General features: G+C 40.2%; 1 protein-coding gene and 1 pseudogene across 2 annotated transcripts in view; both read right to left on the bottom strand.

Moving 5' to 3' along the window:
* The window catches only part of PDE8B (phosphodiesterase 8B), a 356,027-nt gene that overhangs the window by 264,667 nt on the left and 73,829 nt on the right, over positions 1-17,531 (bottom strand). The window lies entirely within an intron of this gene.
* Positions 9,064-11,285, bottom strand: LOC111544414 (annotated as a pseudogene). Its single transcript, XR_002732158.1, has one exon. The product of XR_002732158.1 is annotated as a high mobility group protein B1 pseudogene (transcript).

Genomic DNA, 17,531 nt, shown 5'->3' with positions numbered 1-17,531 from the left:
TTCACACTTCCAAGTATATTTCAGACACAATCTTCCTGTGTCTCAACCTAGCAAATATCTTTTTATTCTTTAAAAACCAGTTCAACTATGAGTTACCCTGAGAAGCCTTTCATATCCATCAGAGCCACCCACTGTATTTAAACAGAGTGAATTTAATGCAAGGGATTGATTTTCCAGAGGATGGAAACATGGAGTCACCAACCAGGAGACAGTGAGACAGTTTTTTAGCACCAGTAAGAAACTGTTACCACCCACAGGCTGGAGGAGCAACTGAAGGAAGTCACCAGAGCTCAGAAGCCATGATCACTCCGCTGAAGCTGGACCCCACTGGACCTGTCTAGTGGGAAATGGACTCATGGGAGAGACCATATGTTTTTAAGATTTTGAAGATGCCACTCAAGGCAGAGGAAGGGGAGAGCTATCCTGACTTTCCCCTTCTCCCATCCTCCAGCCTGTCCCAGCACCTCCCACTGGCTGAAACAGCCAGAAGCCAGCTGACACTGAAGCTGAAGGGGTTGCTACACCCCATCCCTTACCTCCCCACCCCATTCCTTCCTCCCCCAACTCCCCAGAAAGTGGGAGAACAGAGGAAGAGTGAGGGGCAGAGCTCCTTCCTTTCCTGCCTCTCCTATGGTGATAGCCACCCTCTCCTCTCTCTTCTTTGCTCTCACTGTGATCCTGTTTTCTAGATAGCACTGATTCCACTGGGGCTGTGATCTCTCTGTTTATAAGCCTGTTCCTTACTAGATTGTGGAGTTCCACAGGGTAAGACAATGGCTTTATTCATCTTGGCATCCTCAGCTCCGGGCATAACTCACAGTACGTAATAGGCATTTAATCGTCCTTGGGTATCTATTGAAAGGAAATTCCTGGGGTCACCTCCAGCTAGCTCTCCTTCTCCATCTCCTTTTTCAATCTACCTACTTTGACAGTCTGAACCTTCCTCAGCACTGAAGAAGAAACAAGGAGCTTGGGGTTCATCCACCTCTCTGAGTCTGCAATCTAGGGCCTTATATTTAAATTCTCTCAACAACAAATCACAACAGTTAATTACACTCAGAGCACCATCAACCTATCAACCTTCTACCTTCCCAGAGCTACATGAAAATTATCCATGGAAATTCCCCTGAATCTCAAAACACCTTCCCTCTACCACCCAAGAAGTTTCTGGGCCACCTCTCTCTGCTGTTAATCAGTGTGTGCTCAGGGTAAACAAACTAATTTTAAAATCAGCTTAAGCAAAACATAATTAGGAAGATAAATTAGCTGCCCCCCAAATTGCATAATGAATGCCCAAGCAGAAATTATTTTTATTATCCACCATTTTTTATTATCTATCTAACATTTTCCCTTCCGTCATTGCAGATGATACTTGGCTGACAGCAGAGAGAAATAATACAGGACTTAACTTCCGGCCTTGATAATCTATCTATACAACAATTGCCAGAGGAAAAAAACCTGGCTTTTGTTTTTCTTATCTTGAATTTATAACACCAGCCTAGTGGTATAGCAAGAAGGTACAGAGAAAAATACCCCTGTTACCAGAGTCAGACAGCCAGGGTTCAACTCTTGGTTCTGATTTATTGCTATACCATCACCAGCAAGTTAGGTAACCTCTGAGAAATCAGTTTCTCCACATGTAAAATGAAAACGATGACAGTACCTACCTCAGTGATGATGAGAGTCAACGTGCTTACTCCATAGTTCTAACCGCTTCGCACGAATTCATTACTTTCATCTTTACCACAACATCAGGAAATACACACTATTATTCTTTGCACATAAGGAAACAGACAGAGAGAGATTAAGTAACTTGCTCAAAGGGATACTGTGAAAATTGGGTGTAGTAACTGATCTTTATAGAAACGAGTCTTTTAACAAAGCTTCCTGGTCAAGAGGCCTGGATCCTTCACTCCTAGCTCTGCATTCACTGCTCTCTGTTTTAGTATCCCCCTATGTGAAATGCCAGACAACAGCAGCTGTCAATCAGTGGCCTATGGGGTGGACCTGCCTGCAGCTACATTGTGTTGCATTGCATAGTGTTTACACTTTAAAAAATGGTTGCAGTGTTAAAAATCAGATTTCCCTCTATTTCTCCCTTTCTCATTTTTCTCTCTTTCCACACATATTCGTGGGTGAATATTGTGGGCACAGACAGAGAGAAGAGAGAAAAAGAGAGAGAGGGAGGAGGGAGACAGAGGGAGGGAGATTTCAAGCTTTTCTTGAAAACAGGCCCATCTGGCCACATGGGCTCTTATTCCCACGGGCAACATTGAGCCAAGGCCACCTCCTTTTATAAGAGGCAAATATGCCCCAATTTGCCATAGTCCCCATTTCTCACACTTGTGCAGTCATTTAAGTCTGTGACATCCAGACTTAATGATCACTAAGGTCTCTCCCTGCCACCACTAACAGTCCATGATTCTTTGACAACTTAACAGAGTTTCCCAAAGGAAGAATCCACTGCAGGGCACCATAGATATTTACTAAATGTTTCTGTCACACAGGGTGACCAGTTCATCCCAGTTTAACTGGGACTTTCCCCCTTTCAGATGCAAAGTCCTATGCCCCAGGAAATTCCTCAGTCGCAGGCAAACCGGGTTAGTTGACCTATGTGTCACGTCACAAGGTCACCTCTAAGGTGGCCCCTCCCATCTGGAAGATGATGATGCTATACTGCATCCTAGTAGTCCTGAGTCTCACTGGGTAACTCCTGTGGTACAAGGATGGCATGCCTACTATCCCCACCCCACAGTACATATGCAGGGGATTTGGGCAGGCCAAATGGAGAGGACCTTAACCTGGTTCCCAGTTTCATGACCGATTCTCCTGGTGGGGCTCTGCATGATCTTAGGTAGATCACTCAGGCTCTGGTCTCTCTGCCTTGCCATTCATTCATGCAACAAATATTTATTAAATGCGTAAACCTGGGAGGCGGAGCTTGCAGTGAGCTGAGATCTGGCCACTGCACTCCAGCCCGGGAGACAGAGCCAGACTCCGTCTCAAAAAAAAAAAAAAAAAAAAAAAAAAAATGTCTTCCCTGTGCCAAGCACCATTCTAGGCACTGAGGATACAGCAGTGAATGAGCAAGAACAAGGTATTTACCCTTAGAGAACCCACATCTAGAAAAGGAAAGACAGGAAAACAAGCTAATAATATCTGATAGCATTTCAGATAGTGATAATCCCATAAAGAAACCATCAACCATATGAGAAATGCAGTCAATGTGGCTACAGGGCCATCAGTAATTTGGGTGAGAGGCAAGAAGTACCAGAAATGAGTCAGAATTTCACTTGGCCTCCTATTTTGAACAATATGAAAATTCTTCAGGTTTTGTAACTCAAGGGGTATATGTAACAATTCAATTTTTCAATTATGAAATGTTTCTTCCTCAGTGAAAAAAGCTTTATGGCTACAATCCATATCAATATCAAATGTGGTTCCTACACAGATGGGTTGGAAATTTATCAAGTCAAATCCACCCAAACAATAGCACAAGGATTGAGAAAAGAGAGAGGCCAAGCTTATTAGCAAATCGGACAACTTTTTTTTAAAAGTACAGCTGGGCCGGGCACGGTGGCTCATGCCTGTAATCCCAACACTTTGGGAGGCTGAGGCGGGTGGATCACTTGAGGTCAGGAGTTCAAGACCAGCCTGGCCAACATGGTGAAACCCCATCTCTACTAAAAACACAAAAATTAGCCGGGCATGGTGGCAGGCGCCTGTAATCCCAGCTACTCCAGAGGCTGAGGCAGGAGAATCACTTGAATCTGGGAGGTGGAGGTTGCAGTGAGCTGAGATCGCGCCACTGCACTCCATCCTGGGTGACAGAATGAGACTCCATCTCAAAAAAGAAAAAAAAGGTACAGCTGGGGTCAGGGGCCCACGTGCTAAAGCCACAAGCAGAAAAGTAAATAAGTAAGTAAATTGTCCAATACCTACCCCCAGCCCTCCCCCCTAGAACCTGTGTACTGCTTCAGTGAAGGAAGTGACCATGTTATAACAAACTAAGTAAAAGACACTATTACAGTATGGCATTCATTCATTGCACAGATAGGTATTGAGCACTTGCTGTGTGCCAAGATTGTTATCACAAATAATGAAAGAAGGGGATACTTGGGAAGTTCAGCATATTTGTCTATATTTAAAATCACCCTTTTTTAAAATTATAAAACAATAAATTGCATTTTATAATTCTTAAGCTTAAAAGGTAACAAAAGCCCTCCTTTAAGCCAGGGTTTCTCCACCTTGGCACATTGACATTTGGGGTGAGTAATGCTTTGCCATGAGGGGCTGTCCTATGCTTTGTAGGATGCTCAGCAGCATCCCTGGCCTCCACTCACAAGATGCCCATAGCACCACCTCCCTTATTCCCTTTCCAAGTTATTACCATGAAAAATCCCTCCAAGTGTTGCAAATATCCCCTAGGAGGGGAATCACCTCTGGTTGAGAACTGTAACTTTAATCAATTCATTTTCTCTCACAATTGGGAGTCAGACATGTAGGCACTTGGAAAGGCTCCCTTCTTCCTCCATGCAAATAAGCAGGAGATTCTCTCCTGGAAGAGTCCTTACATTCCCCTTCCCATCCTCAGTGCTAAGACTCAGCCATCTCAAGAAAAGCAGTGCTCTCCCAGGGCTGGCTGCGGAGGTGAGGGTGAGGGCAGTGTTGGGTGGGCAGGCTCAGCCTCTGTGAAGGGGATCAATGAGCGTCTGGAGCTTACGTGGTATGTGCGTCACGCTGCCCATCCAGGCCATGCCCCAGACCTCCATTCCTCCAAATGAGCTTTGTTAACAATGCTGGAGAAAAAGCTGCTTCTGTGTGGGGCTTACACACCCACATGTAAGTCCAACAGTCTGTGGCTTCTCTAAGCCAAGTGGATTAAAACTGCTCCGTCCTTCTTAAGCATTGTGGCAAGTGAGTCTCCAAAGCTGGGTGCAGGAGATGCCTGCCTGGCCACTCCCTGCCATAAGGACTTTACAAAGAGTCCATTGTACACAGTGTAATCTAAGATAGAATCAATGCACCCTGCTGGGCTGCTTACCCCCAGCTTTGGCCGGTTGCATAGAAGTAAATATTTTCAGTTGATAAAAAAATGCCATTGTGAACTCAAGTCAGGCAGAGCATTTTTAGATACCTAGAACCTGGGTCCTGGCTGCCTGGAACAAAAAGAAAATTTGTGTTGTGTGTTATCACTTAGTGACTCAGGTTCAGTTGTCCCCAGTCATAGAAAAGAGAGGTCAAGAGGATCCAAATTCCAACTGTATTCATTCATTTGATAAATATCCATAGAGTACCTATTGTATACCCAGCATTGGGCTCTACCCCTGGGGAGAACTTAGCTTTAGATGGACTCTTTCAGGGTTCACACATTCAGAAGCTTCCAGAGCCTGATAGTAACCTAAAAGGGGGGGTTGGGGAGGGGAGCGTGGCTTATGCCCATCTGAAGGGGCCCTCTCCTCAGCTTCAGCGGCCTGTTACCATATGGTCTTCAAGCCCAGTTTTATCAGATCTTCTGAATTTTCAAGAGAAACTAGAAAACAGAATTTTTATGTGAAATATTTTAAGCATGGGCTGAAATTTTAAAAGAAAAACAAAACAAACTGCCCTGCATGGATAACACCAAACCAGTCCCCAAACCAGTCCCCAAGCCTTCAAATGATAACTTTTGCCTTAGAGACAGTGGGCAGTGGTGGTGAAGTGAGGTGTCTGGAAGGAGTAAGAAGGGTATCTTTTCTTCCCCTTGCTTGCTTCATGATCTTAGGCACGTTATCTAACCTCTCCGTGCCTTATGTTCCTCGGGTATAAAATGAGTGTGATAAAGCACATTGTAGATTTAAATAAAAGAATATGTGCACACGCCTGATCCATAATAACTCAATAAACGTGAGCTATGATTTTTGCTAGCCATGAGGTCCACTCTTCCAGGAACCTCTTTTTATAACATTCTTGACTGTTGAACATTCAACCATCGCTTGTGCACCTCCTGAGACAGGAAGCTCATGGCTTCTTAGGGAATGCTAGTTGTATAAAAATCCCTGAGTCTCAATAGCTTAATCTAAAATACATTTATTGATTGCCCATGCCCCAGTTCACTGTGGTCAGTAGTGCTCTGTTCCACCCCATGCCTGGTGGATCCATACCCTCTCTCTGCTGGCTCTGCCATCCCCCAGGACCTTCCCAGAATCCTCTGCTGGGTTCACTGCTTTCAGCTAGCTGAGAGGGGGAGAGACAAAGAGACAGAATGAATGAATCAGGAGCATCACATATCACATCTGCACATTCCCATTTGCCAGAACCCTGTTACACGACCCCAGTCTACTTATAAAGGAGGCTAGGACATGAAGTGTTCCTATGTGTCCAGAAACAGAACAGAGAAAACAGCATTGATGAACATCTAGACAATCTCTGCCACACACTGCATTCATATAAACACAATCCTACGGATTTAGAATGTCTACCTGCTGGTCTCTGTTTTGCCCTTCAAAGCAACACACACAGCAGCAAGACACACGTTAGGCAGACAGGCTTGGATTTGAATCCTAGTTCCAATACTTGCTAGCTTTAGACCTTGGCAAATTCCTTAATCATCTGTGCCTCAGTTTTCTCATTTGAAAAATAAGGGTAGTTCTAATTGCCTCCCTGGGTTGTTGTAAGGATGGAATAAACACACTGCATAGTAGTGAGTGTGTAACCTGGAAGGTGCTCAGTTAATACCAGTGTCTCCTCTGGACCTCTTCTACCTGATTGCTTTGCAGGTATTTAAAGATGACTATTATTATTTCCATAAGTTTTCTCTTTTTCTAGTTTTCTCAGCGATTTTCGCTGTTTTTGTATTACATTATTGCAGGTCCTCTCACTCTCCTAATGGCTGTTTCAAGGATGTACCCCAGTTTGTCCCTTGACAAACTGCCTTAGTTTGGGTTTCTCTATAAGACCTTGAGACAAGGACTTGGGTACAGATCATTTAGAGGGAAGTAGTCTTAGGAAACAGAAGTGAAGGAAAAGAGGAAGGGAGAAAAGTTAATAAATGAGTGGGTTACAATTGTATGCAGCTGGGATTCAATCCCATTGGGAACTCTGAGAAACCATGTTGCAAGCATCTTAGATTGTCACATATGCTATGTCCTGCAGGATGGGGGAACTGGGGCATTAATCCATGAAATCCTGTTCCCATGAACTGAGGGCTTCTATCAACTAAGGAGTATTAACTGTCTTGAGAATATGGGTTGGGTCTACATATAGCTCAGCAGGCTTTCCTGACCTCCAGAAAGAAAAACAGGAAGACACTGTGATGTGAGCTTATATGGACACTGGTAAAATGCAAGGCAAGGTTCACCACAGCTACCCTGGAATCTAGTGGCTGAAGGATGTGGCTCAGTGCATCATAAGCTGTGCTACATGGCCTCTAGCAAGAGTGTCTGGAAGAATTTACCCCACGTGCTCATAAATATTGTGTCTGAATATAGGGATTATGGGAATAGTTACTTTATCTTTTTACTTTTTTTCATTTCCTCAAGGAAACTGTGATGGTCGGTAATAAGTACTGTGATCCAGGTGAGGGTTTGACCAATGCAGAACAGAAGACATAATAGCTCATTAAAAGCAGACTGAGAGTAAAAGAAGAATTGAAACTGCTTCTATTTGCAGATGGCATAATCCTGTGTATAGAAAACACCAAGGAATCTATACACAAATTGTCTAGAACTAATTGAACAGTTTAGCAAAGCTGCAGGATCTAAGATCAGTATTTTAAAAATCTATTGTATTTCTATATTTTAGCAATGGCAAACCCAAAAAATAAAATTTAAAAAAAAATTCCATTCACAAAGCATCAAAGAGAATAAACAGGAATAAATGTAATAAAAGTGTAAGATTTATACACTAAAAATTGTGAAACATTACTAAGAAAAAATAATGAAGATTCAAATAAATGGAGACATTCCCTATCCATGGATTGGAAGACTCAAGCTTGTCAAGATGGCAATTCCCCCCTTAAATAGATCTATAGATCCAACACAATTCCTATCAAAATCCCAGCAAGCATTTTTGTAAAACTTCACATACAGATCCTAAAATTTATATCAAAATGCAAAGTATAGCCAAAACTAATTTGAAAAATAACAACAAAATTGTAAGACTTCTATCACCCAGTTTAAAAATTTACTACAAAGCCCCATGAATCAATACACTGTGATACTGATGTAAGCACAGACATATCCTCAGAGATGAATGGAGAACTGAGAGTTCAGATTTTTGACAGAGGTGCCAAAAAAAATCAATGGGGAAAGGATAGTCTTTTCTCAGCAAGTGATCCTGGGGCTGTTGCACATCCACATGTACGAATATGAACTTAGGCCCTTCTCTCACATCATAGGCAAAAAATGAATTAAAAATGGATTACAGGACTACATATAAGAGTTAAAACTACAAAACTTCTGGAAGAAAATACCTTGGTAACTTTGAGTTGGGTAGAGTTCTTAGATATGACACAAAAATCATGACAGTTAAAGGAAGAAATAATACATTAGACTTCATCAAAATGAAACTTTTGCACTTCAAAAGATCATTAAGAAAAAAATGTTTAAAGACAAGCTCTAGGCTGAGAAAATATTTAAAAATCATAGACTTGATAAAGGACTTTTGTACAGAATAAAGAAAAAACTCTTACAACTGACTAATAAGAAAAACAAGTCAATTTTTAAATGGGCAAAAGATTTGAATAGCCATTTCACTATAGGAGGTACATAAATGGCTAATAAGCATATGGAAAGATGCACAATATCATTAGTCATTACAGAGACAAATTAAAACCATGATAAGATATCACTACATCCCCACTAAAATAGTTATGATGTAAAAGAGAGACAACACCAAATGTTGGTGAGGATGTGGAAAAATGGAAAGCCTCATACAATGTTGATAAGAATGTAAAATGGCCCGTTCATGTTAGAAACCAGTTTGACAGTTTCTTTAAAAGTTAAACATACATTTACCAAACAATCTAGTGATCCCACTCATAGGAACCTACCCAAGAGAAAGAAAAGCATGTCCACACAAAACTGTACACAAATGTTTACAGCAACATTATTCATTACAGTCAAAATCAGGAAACAACCCAAATTTCCATTAACTGATGAATGAATAAGCACAATGTAATATGAGCAGATAAGAGAATACTCCATACAGCAGCCAGGGTGAACTTTTGAGATTACAAACTTGACCTGTGATATTAAGGTTAAAAGACAAATGAGACAATTGTAGCAAGTTTGTTAACAGTTTTAAAGTATTTGACAATATAAGTGTATATAATGTCTTGTCTTGGTACCTGTGTAAGTCATTTTGGAGCTGACACTCATTGTTGCTGATCTGCTGACTTGCTTCTTTGGTATGAAGCAGCATCTGAGCTTGCAATTTCTCTACTTCCCTGAATTCTCTTTGAGTTTTTCTGACTCCTAAGCCAGATGTGTGTGTTTAGCTCCATAATGAAGGACTCCAGCTTCTGTGGAGTCTGGCTCATATTCATGAGACAACAGTCTTTTTCTGATCTTCATTTCCTGCCTGTGGACTTCAGAGATTTGGCTAGGGTCAGATCTGCTCCCAAGCTCATGTGGCTTTTAGAGCATTCAGTTTCTTGCAGGTTGTCTGATTGAGGACCTCATTTTCTTGCTGTCAGTTGGAGGCTGCCTTCAGCTCCTATGCTATGTGGCCCTCTTCACATGGCCACTTGCTCTTTCAAAGTCAGCAAGTGAGAGAGAATCTTCTGAAAAGATGGATTAGAACATTTTTGTTTACTAATAAAAAAATTGTATTTACTTAGAAGCATTCAGAATTCAGAATGTCAACAAAACAGCTGCAACTTTTTTTGTGTGCAATTACAGAGTGGTATTCAGTTAAAAAAAAAACATTTCATATAAGCTGCATCAGAGACAAGTGAAAATAAAAAATCTACCATCCTCACGTATACTAATTTGTGCTGTGCACCAAGAAGAACCTGCTTTAAATTTCCTTGCCAGTTTACAATCCCCATACTGTATCAGGCAAGGTTAGTGCCTATTGAAAATACATCAGGACAGTGCTATCTAAAGCCACGTTCAGTGGCGTGTTAACTATACAAAAAAGACACTGCGCAGTTTAAAAACAAATGTTACATAGCCTTACATCTCAATGTCTTTCTTTAAAAGGAGTTGTAAACAGGGGTTTAAATGTTTTCTAGACAAGAAAAAAAAACTGTGCTAGAACCAACTAACTCATAATCATCATCATCATCACCTTCATCTTCCTCTTCTTCCTCTTCTTACTTTTTTCAGCCTTGACAACTCCATTTTTTGCTGCATCAGGCTTTCCTTTAGTTCAGTATGCAGCAATATCCTTTTCATATTTTTCCTTCAGGTTCACAGCCTTCTTTTCATAAGGCTGCTTATCATCTGCGGCAGTGCCCTTCCACATCTCTCCCAATTTCTTTACAACTCACTAATGGATAAGCCAGGATGTTCTCCTTTGATTTTTGGGCAATATTCAGAACAGAACAAGAAAACGGCCAAAGAATGCCTCCTGGGTGCGTTGGGATCCTTGAACTACTTTTTTGTCCTAAAGAGGATCTTTAGGAGGGATATAGGTTTTCGTTTGTCTTTCATAACGAGCCTTGTTCGCCTTTGCCACGTCTTCAAATTTCCCTTTCTCTTTAGCAGACATGGTCTTGCACCTCTCTGAGCACTTCCTAAAAAACTGAGAAGTTGACTGAACCATCTGGGTGCTTCTTCTTATGCGCCTCCTGACAAGTTTGCCAAATAATGCATATAACAACACTTTGCCTCTCAGGTTCCATGGATCTCTTTTGCCCATGTTTAGTTATTTTTCCTCAGTGAGGCACAGGGTTGTCCAGTGCCCACCTGGCTCTCACTTGCCCCCGTGCTCTCTCTATGCAGCTCAATGTACTCAGAATCTTATATAATATAATCATGTAAACATAATCACATATATCTCATCATTTTTGCCAAATTCTACTAGTTAGAAGCAAATCACAGGTTCCACCCACACTCATGGAGAGATCCCACAAGGGTGAAACCAGGAGGTGGGGATTGTGGGAGCTACCCTAGCATCTGTCCTCGGTTCACCCTTTTGGCCTCCAATGATTTGTGTCCCTCTCACATGCAAAATACATTTACTATTTCCCAAGGTCCCTGAAAACCTCATATCATTACAACATCTGCTTGAAGTCCAGCATCTCATCATTTAAATCAGGTCCAGGTATGCATGAGGCTCCTTGAGCATAGTTCCTCTCAATCTATAAAACTAAAGACAAATCATCTTGCTCCTAGTGCACAATGAAGGAATGAATATAGTAAAATAGTTATTGGCATTTCTAGTTAAAAAGAGAAGGAGAGGTGGGCAATGGAAGATAAAAAGGAGTGACAGTCCAAAGTAGTTTTAAAATCCAACCTAGCAAATTTCAGTCAGAATTCTTTGATTAGATTTCAAGGGCTGGGAATAATTCACCATAGCTCTTGGTTCCACCGTCTGAGTCATCTTTCCTTTTTTCATGAAAAGTAGCACATGTTTGCAGCTGAGTAGTTTTATCATTCTGCTTCCTGCCAGTAGAATTTTAGAGATCTAACAGCCTCCTTTCATTTTGTACTCTTTCTGTCCCTTTCAGTTTAAGTTGGCAGTGTTTTTGCTGAAATACTTTTCTTAAATACTTTGTGGGTCTCCAGTAAATTTCCCTTTACACAAAGGCCACATCCAAGGTTCTTTTGGACTTAGGCCCTCCTCTACCTTGAGTTCCTGCTGAGAAGGTTGAAAGATAACTCAATTAAGTTCCTGCTGAGAAGGTTGAAAGATAACTCAATTAAGCTTCCAAAAGGTCCTATTATTTAAGAGGTTCTGTGAGATACACAATTAATCTCTGGAGAGGGCCCTTTGTATGACCGAATACTACTCTGATTCCTTAATCTTCCTGAGATTTTAACAAAAGCTTGTACAATCACTACTTAGCTTTTTCTCTAGGCCAGGACTTATCTTTATGCCACATGCTCAAAAGTAATTTCTTTATTTTAACATCTTTTGCCATCTGGAGAGACTGAGAATTTTCAGAATCATCAAGTCCTGATTCCTTTTTGTTTAACAGTTCTTCCCTCAATTTATCACTCTTCTCTTGTATTTTACTATAAGCACCAAGAAGAAACCAGGTGGTACCTTCAACACTTTGCTTGGAAATCTTTTTAGCTATATTTCATCACTTTGTGTATGTATCACTTTGTATATGTATCATAGTGATTATTCATTTGTGTGTTTCTGCTTTTAAGGCATTTGTAGCATTTAAAAGACTTAGATACAGGATATTTGTGATTTTAGAAGTATACATATTATACACTATATATTACATATATTTAGGATAATTCAATTAGTTTATAAACTAATATTTAAACATTTGGAAAATGTCACATTTGTTAAATGTATAAGTTTTCATTTTTAGTCATTTAAGGAGTATTTGAATTTTAAGGAGAATACTGTTTATTATATAATTAATAAATAAAGATGTAAACAGACTACAAATAGCAGTGATTGTGCCTCTCTACACACAGAGGTCTCTCAGACATTAAAGAATTTAATCAGATGTAAACATTCCAGAAAGATTCATGGGGGTGATATTGAAATCAGGGGAACTTAGAACCCGAGAGCCAGGCCTGGGTATCACTTGCTGCTTCAGTGAAGAGAATGGACGGCGGCCTTGCAACGCTGCTGCCCTGACTCCCTCTAGTGGTTCGGTCTGCAAAGACTGCCTTTCCTGATCACCAAAAGAAAAAATCTTTTGCTAGGTCATCTCTCTCCAAAAAGTTTCGTTTGCTTGGTAAGACAAAAAAAAAAAAAAAAAAAAAAAGCTCAAAAATTCTTCCTCCAACATTTTTATATATATCTAGGCTTCATACCAACATTTCCTATATTACGAAGTACCACCATCTACTTTGAACATCTTTAATGATTATAAAATGCTTCCTTCTTTTCAGCAGACACCGTCCCTGTGACCGGTACTCATGGGTCCTGTGTTTACCGTTTGGAGCCACACAATTTTCACTGCTCTTCCACCTGACAGCACTTCAAATATTTGAAAACAGCTTCTCGTCCCCACTGCAAATTATCTTCCTCAGGCCAACACATGTCGTTCCTTCAACTGCTCCTTCTTTGACCCAGTTTCCAGATTCCTCCGTCCCCATTGCTCCCCTCTGGAGGCACTCCAATTTCTCAACAGCCCCTGGAGACATCCTGACTGCCAAGACCTCGACCCAGTGCCTGAGATGTGGTCCAACTGCCCCTCGGAGCAGTGGGGCTGGCACCACCCTCCTCCACTTCTGTGAATCCATGCTCTTTTGAGCAGATTGACAAAATGATGGACCAAAGGCTGAGACTTCTCATATCTGGATTCTTCTCCTATGAGGCAACTTCACGTTTTCTTTACCCTCCATGTAGCCATGAAACATTTTCTGTTCTTGGACAGAACTTAGTTTCGCAAATACTAATGTATGCAAACAACTTCAAGCAGACCAGGGCTGTGTGAACTTGGCCTGCCACTGATCAGAGTGCACACACACACACACACACACACACAAAATTCCTCAAGAAGGACCTACTCCCTTATGAGATTGAGGCTTGGGAGCTTCAGAATGCACCTCTCATCTTCAAGCTGAGGACACCTGACTAGCCTAAATCCCCTCTGCTGCAGTTTAAACTCATTTCCTCTCATATTGCCCTCTGTGGACAAGAAGAAAAAAAGACTTGATGTCAATAATGTAACATCCTTTTACAGTTTGAAGACTGATACTCACACCTCTCTCCTTGAAATGAATGTAGACATTTCCCTGAAGGGCTATTTTTCAAAACCTTTCAACAGTTACTTTGTCTCCCCTGGCTCCTTTCCAATGTCTTTACAACATCTTCCACTTATGGGCCCCAAGACTGAACAGTATGTTTTAATGACTGATATAGATTAAGAATTGTATCTATGAAAATATTTCCATTAGAACATAGTTCATTGTTACGAAGAATTGCACATGTAAGAAATCCCTGGTGTATAACAGGTTATGTTTCAAAACTTTCTTTGTAGATCAATTATTTGGTATTTGGGCACGTTTTTCCACAGAATCAATGTTATATCTTGTATTTGGACTTTGAGCCTAGCAAACAAGAGCCAGTTTAATCCACATAGCAATAATGATATGAGGTGGAATTTCAAGAATATGAGTTTTCTGATGTTGAGAATAGAAGATGCAAGAAGATGGGAATTTCTTCCTCCAATTTCTCATCAGGGAGCCGCCCATAGGGAATGTTAGGAAAGGGATGGCTATTAACTTTGGGTGTCTTCTCACATTCTTTTCTGGCCCTCCCCACCTCCTTGGGTCCTGCTTCCTGATATCCTAGTGTCCCCCAAAGTCTCCTAGGGTGCTGCCTCCTCAGATCTTCGTATAGTCCCCAATTCTCCATGCCTCAATACATCTGAGCTCCTCTCGCTTATGATCCAAACACACATTTCCTTAATGAAGCTAAGTTTGGGTGAGGGTTAGGATGACAAGCTTCTACTTGAACCAGCTGCCATGAGTAAATTCTGAGCAAAGCGTCTATTTTTAAATGGGTAGCTTACTTATCCAAAAGACTTTCCTCTGTGCAGTTTCAGACACTGTCACAAAATGAAAAAAAAAAAAAAAAAAAAGATTACATGAAGGAAATAATTTGGGGAATGTGGAAGCCATTATAATAAGTGTGCTTACTCTTCCTGCTTGGGAATCTATCCCAAATGGTACCTGCTTTCCACAGATTCCTTCCTTTCCCCCTTTCTGAATCACAGATTATATGCCCCAGATTGTTTTCAGCAGTTCTGAGATTTTTTTAAATTGTTTTTATCTCAAGAAATTACTGAATTAAGGCAGACAGACATCCCCCCACAACCAGAAGAGTACCTACTATGGGATGCCATTTATATAAATGGGATTTATATAAATAGATTAGTTTATATAAAACTAATCTATAGTGATAGAAAACAAATCAGTGGTTGTCCAAGGAAAAAATGGATTACAAAAGGGCCTGAGAAAACTGTTGGAGGTAACAAATGTTCATTGTCTTGACTGTGGTAAAGGTTCCATGGGTATATACCCTTGTCAAAACTTATCCCATGTGCACTTTAAATATGTGCAGTTTAGCGTACATCAATTATACTCAATAAAGTCATCAAAAAGAGAAGTGCAACCAATATGCAAAAAGACTAATAGACATTTATTAACAGCTTCTCATTATTTGCCTCAAGGATTGTTTATAAAAAATGAACTAAATAAAACAGATAAAAGTGATGTCCCCAGCCACAGTTCCAGTTCTTTACTGCAACCTCCAGAAGCAAGTAGCATGAATTTAGTGTATATCCAAATCAGTCTACTGGTAATAATTTTACATACATATATGGTCTTAAACAATAGAGTGTATTATTTCTGTGTTTTTAAAATTTATATAAATGATATGTATATTTTATTCCATGAATCTCTTTTCTTTACATGATGTTATGTGTTGGTATTATATAGATACTTTATACATGGATATATTGTGTTATATATGGGAACAATCCATTCCTTCTAATGGCCATTATAACAATTCATATCCTAACAGAATATTACAGTAATTCATATCAAAATAGAATATGAATATGTTACATTTTATTTATAAATTATCTCTTTGATAGGCATTTCAGTTGTTTCTAATGTTTCATAATTATAAGCAATATTGCAATAAGCTAAGGTTTTCAAAACAAATGTCATGGTATTGGTGGTAGGAGTTACTGGGTAGTAGCCACCTGGTAGGTATATAGATAGGTCTTCTATGAGTCAGATATTGGTAAAGTAGAATGTCCTGTTTCAAGGATCCATGGACTGCACAAAAATAGCCAAAGCTGAATAAGACCCTGTCTTTAAATTCCAGAACAACAAAGTGGCTCTATTATGTATCCTGCAGAGTTGGAGATGATTCAGAGGACAATTCCAATGGCCCATAGAGTTTAAATCTGACTTGGATACTGTTGAGGTTCAAAGTAGATGACTTCCCACAAAGCAAGTGGGTTAGCTGCCTTTAGCAATAGGCCAAAGCAACTCAACTCTATCTGTTGCTATTTAAAGCTTTCTTAAAAGTCGTTAATGTTAAGTGAGCATCAGAAAATGCATATTCATTGCTTCTAGGTTACTATGTTTGATACATATGTATTAAATCTACCTTGTTTATAGTATTAGATCCCTCTTTTGTGCTTAATTTTTACTTTCTTTATTTGGTACAGATTCAAGATAGTATGTTAAAGCCTCCCATTGCTATTGGGATGCTTCTAACAATTTTTCTAAAAACAAACATATACCAATTCCCAAAATTTACAGCTTTGTTATAATTTTATAATATTGAAAGGCAAAATTCATATCTCAAAAGTATGGAGGAGAGAACTTCCAGCAATATAGTGGACTAAGATTATATAGAAGAATTCCCTCTTCAGTTACTATTACACTATTACAGAGAAACACAGAGAAAAAGTTTTATATATATACATACACACACGTATATAAGTACAAATATGTACACACATACATGTATGTGCATATATACATTCATGTATATGTATATATATGGTGGATGTCATACATGTATATGTATATATATGGTGGATGTACCTGACAGCAATAACTTAAGCATACTCTGTACAGCAGCCTGAATGGCAAACACATCTGACAGCAATAACTCAGCCTAAGAAATGGGGGTTGCCATGTGGATGGTGCTAAGTGAAGGTGCTGAATGAACTGCAGGCTGTTGGAAAGCAGTTGTGGTTCTCCTATCCAGCCCACTGCCACCAGTCCATGCCTGTACTTAAGTTCCCCCAAATCAAATCTTATGTCTCATTTTCTGGCTCCAGGTCTCTTCTTTGGCCTCTTGAACCTGGTGCCATTCCTATTGGAGTCAATAGGGGTCCAGCACGACAATCTATAGACAGAGAGAAAGGGAAATCTCCAGATTCCAGAAACAAAGAGGGAGCTCAGAGGCTGGGCAGTAAGTAGGGGCTAATGTCACTGCAGCCTCTGCAGGGTTTGGACCAATGATAGGCCCTGGCGATCCAGGGATTTTAACACCCTTGCAGGCCAATAAAATGTCATCTCTGGTGTGAGTAAGGAAGGCAACTGGAATTGAGCACTCGCAAAATCTGAGTTCCTGAGGGCTGCAGTGTTGGCAAAAACAAATCAGGAAAAAAAGCTCAAGTGTCCCCAGGCTATAGGTTTAAAATAATAATAATAATAATAAAGGTCATACAGAAAAACTTGAAGTCAAGCCCGTGCCATACATTGAAATGAGCTCTGAATTTTCACTGTGGGCAGAAATACCAAGAAACATTAGAGCTGGTTGAGAGGTGGTGATATCTGTAGCACTCCATCAGAAGCAAACTGGCGGGCCCAAGTCATACAGATCTTCACCAGAGGGGAGAAACCCCTGCTGAAAATAAGCTCATACTAAAAATGACAAAC

The sequence above is a fragment of the Piliocolobus tephrosceles genome, chromosome 4 (genome assembly GCF_002776525.5).
Source record: "Piliocolobus tephrosceles isolate RC106 chromosome 4, ASM277652v3, whole genome shotgun sequence".
Lineage (NCBI taxonomy): Eukaryota > Metazoa > Chordata > Mammalia > Primates > Cercopithecidae > Piliocolobus > Piliocolobus tephrosceles.
This window is presented reverse-complemented; position numbering and strand designations above follow the sequence as displayed.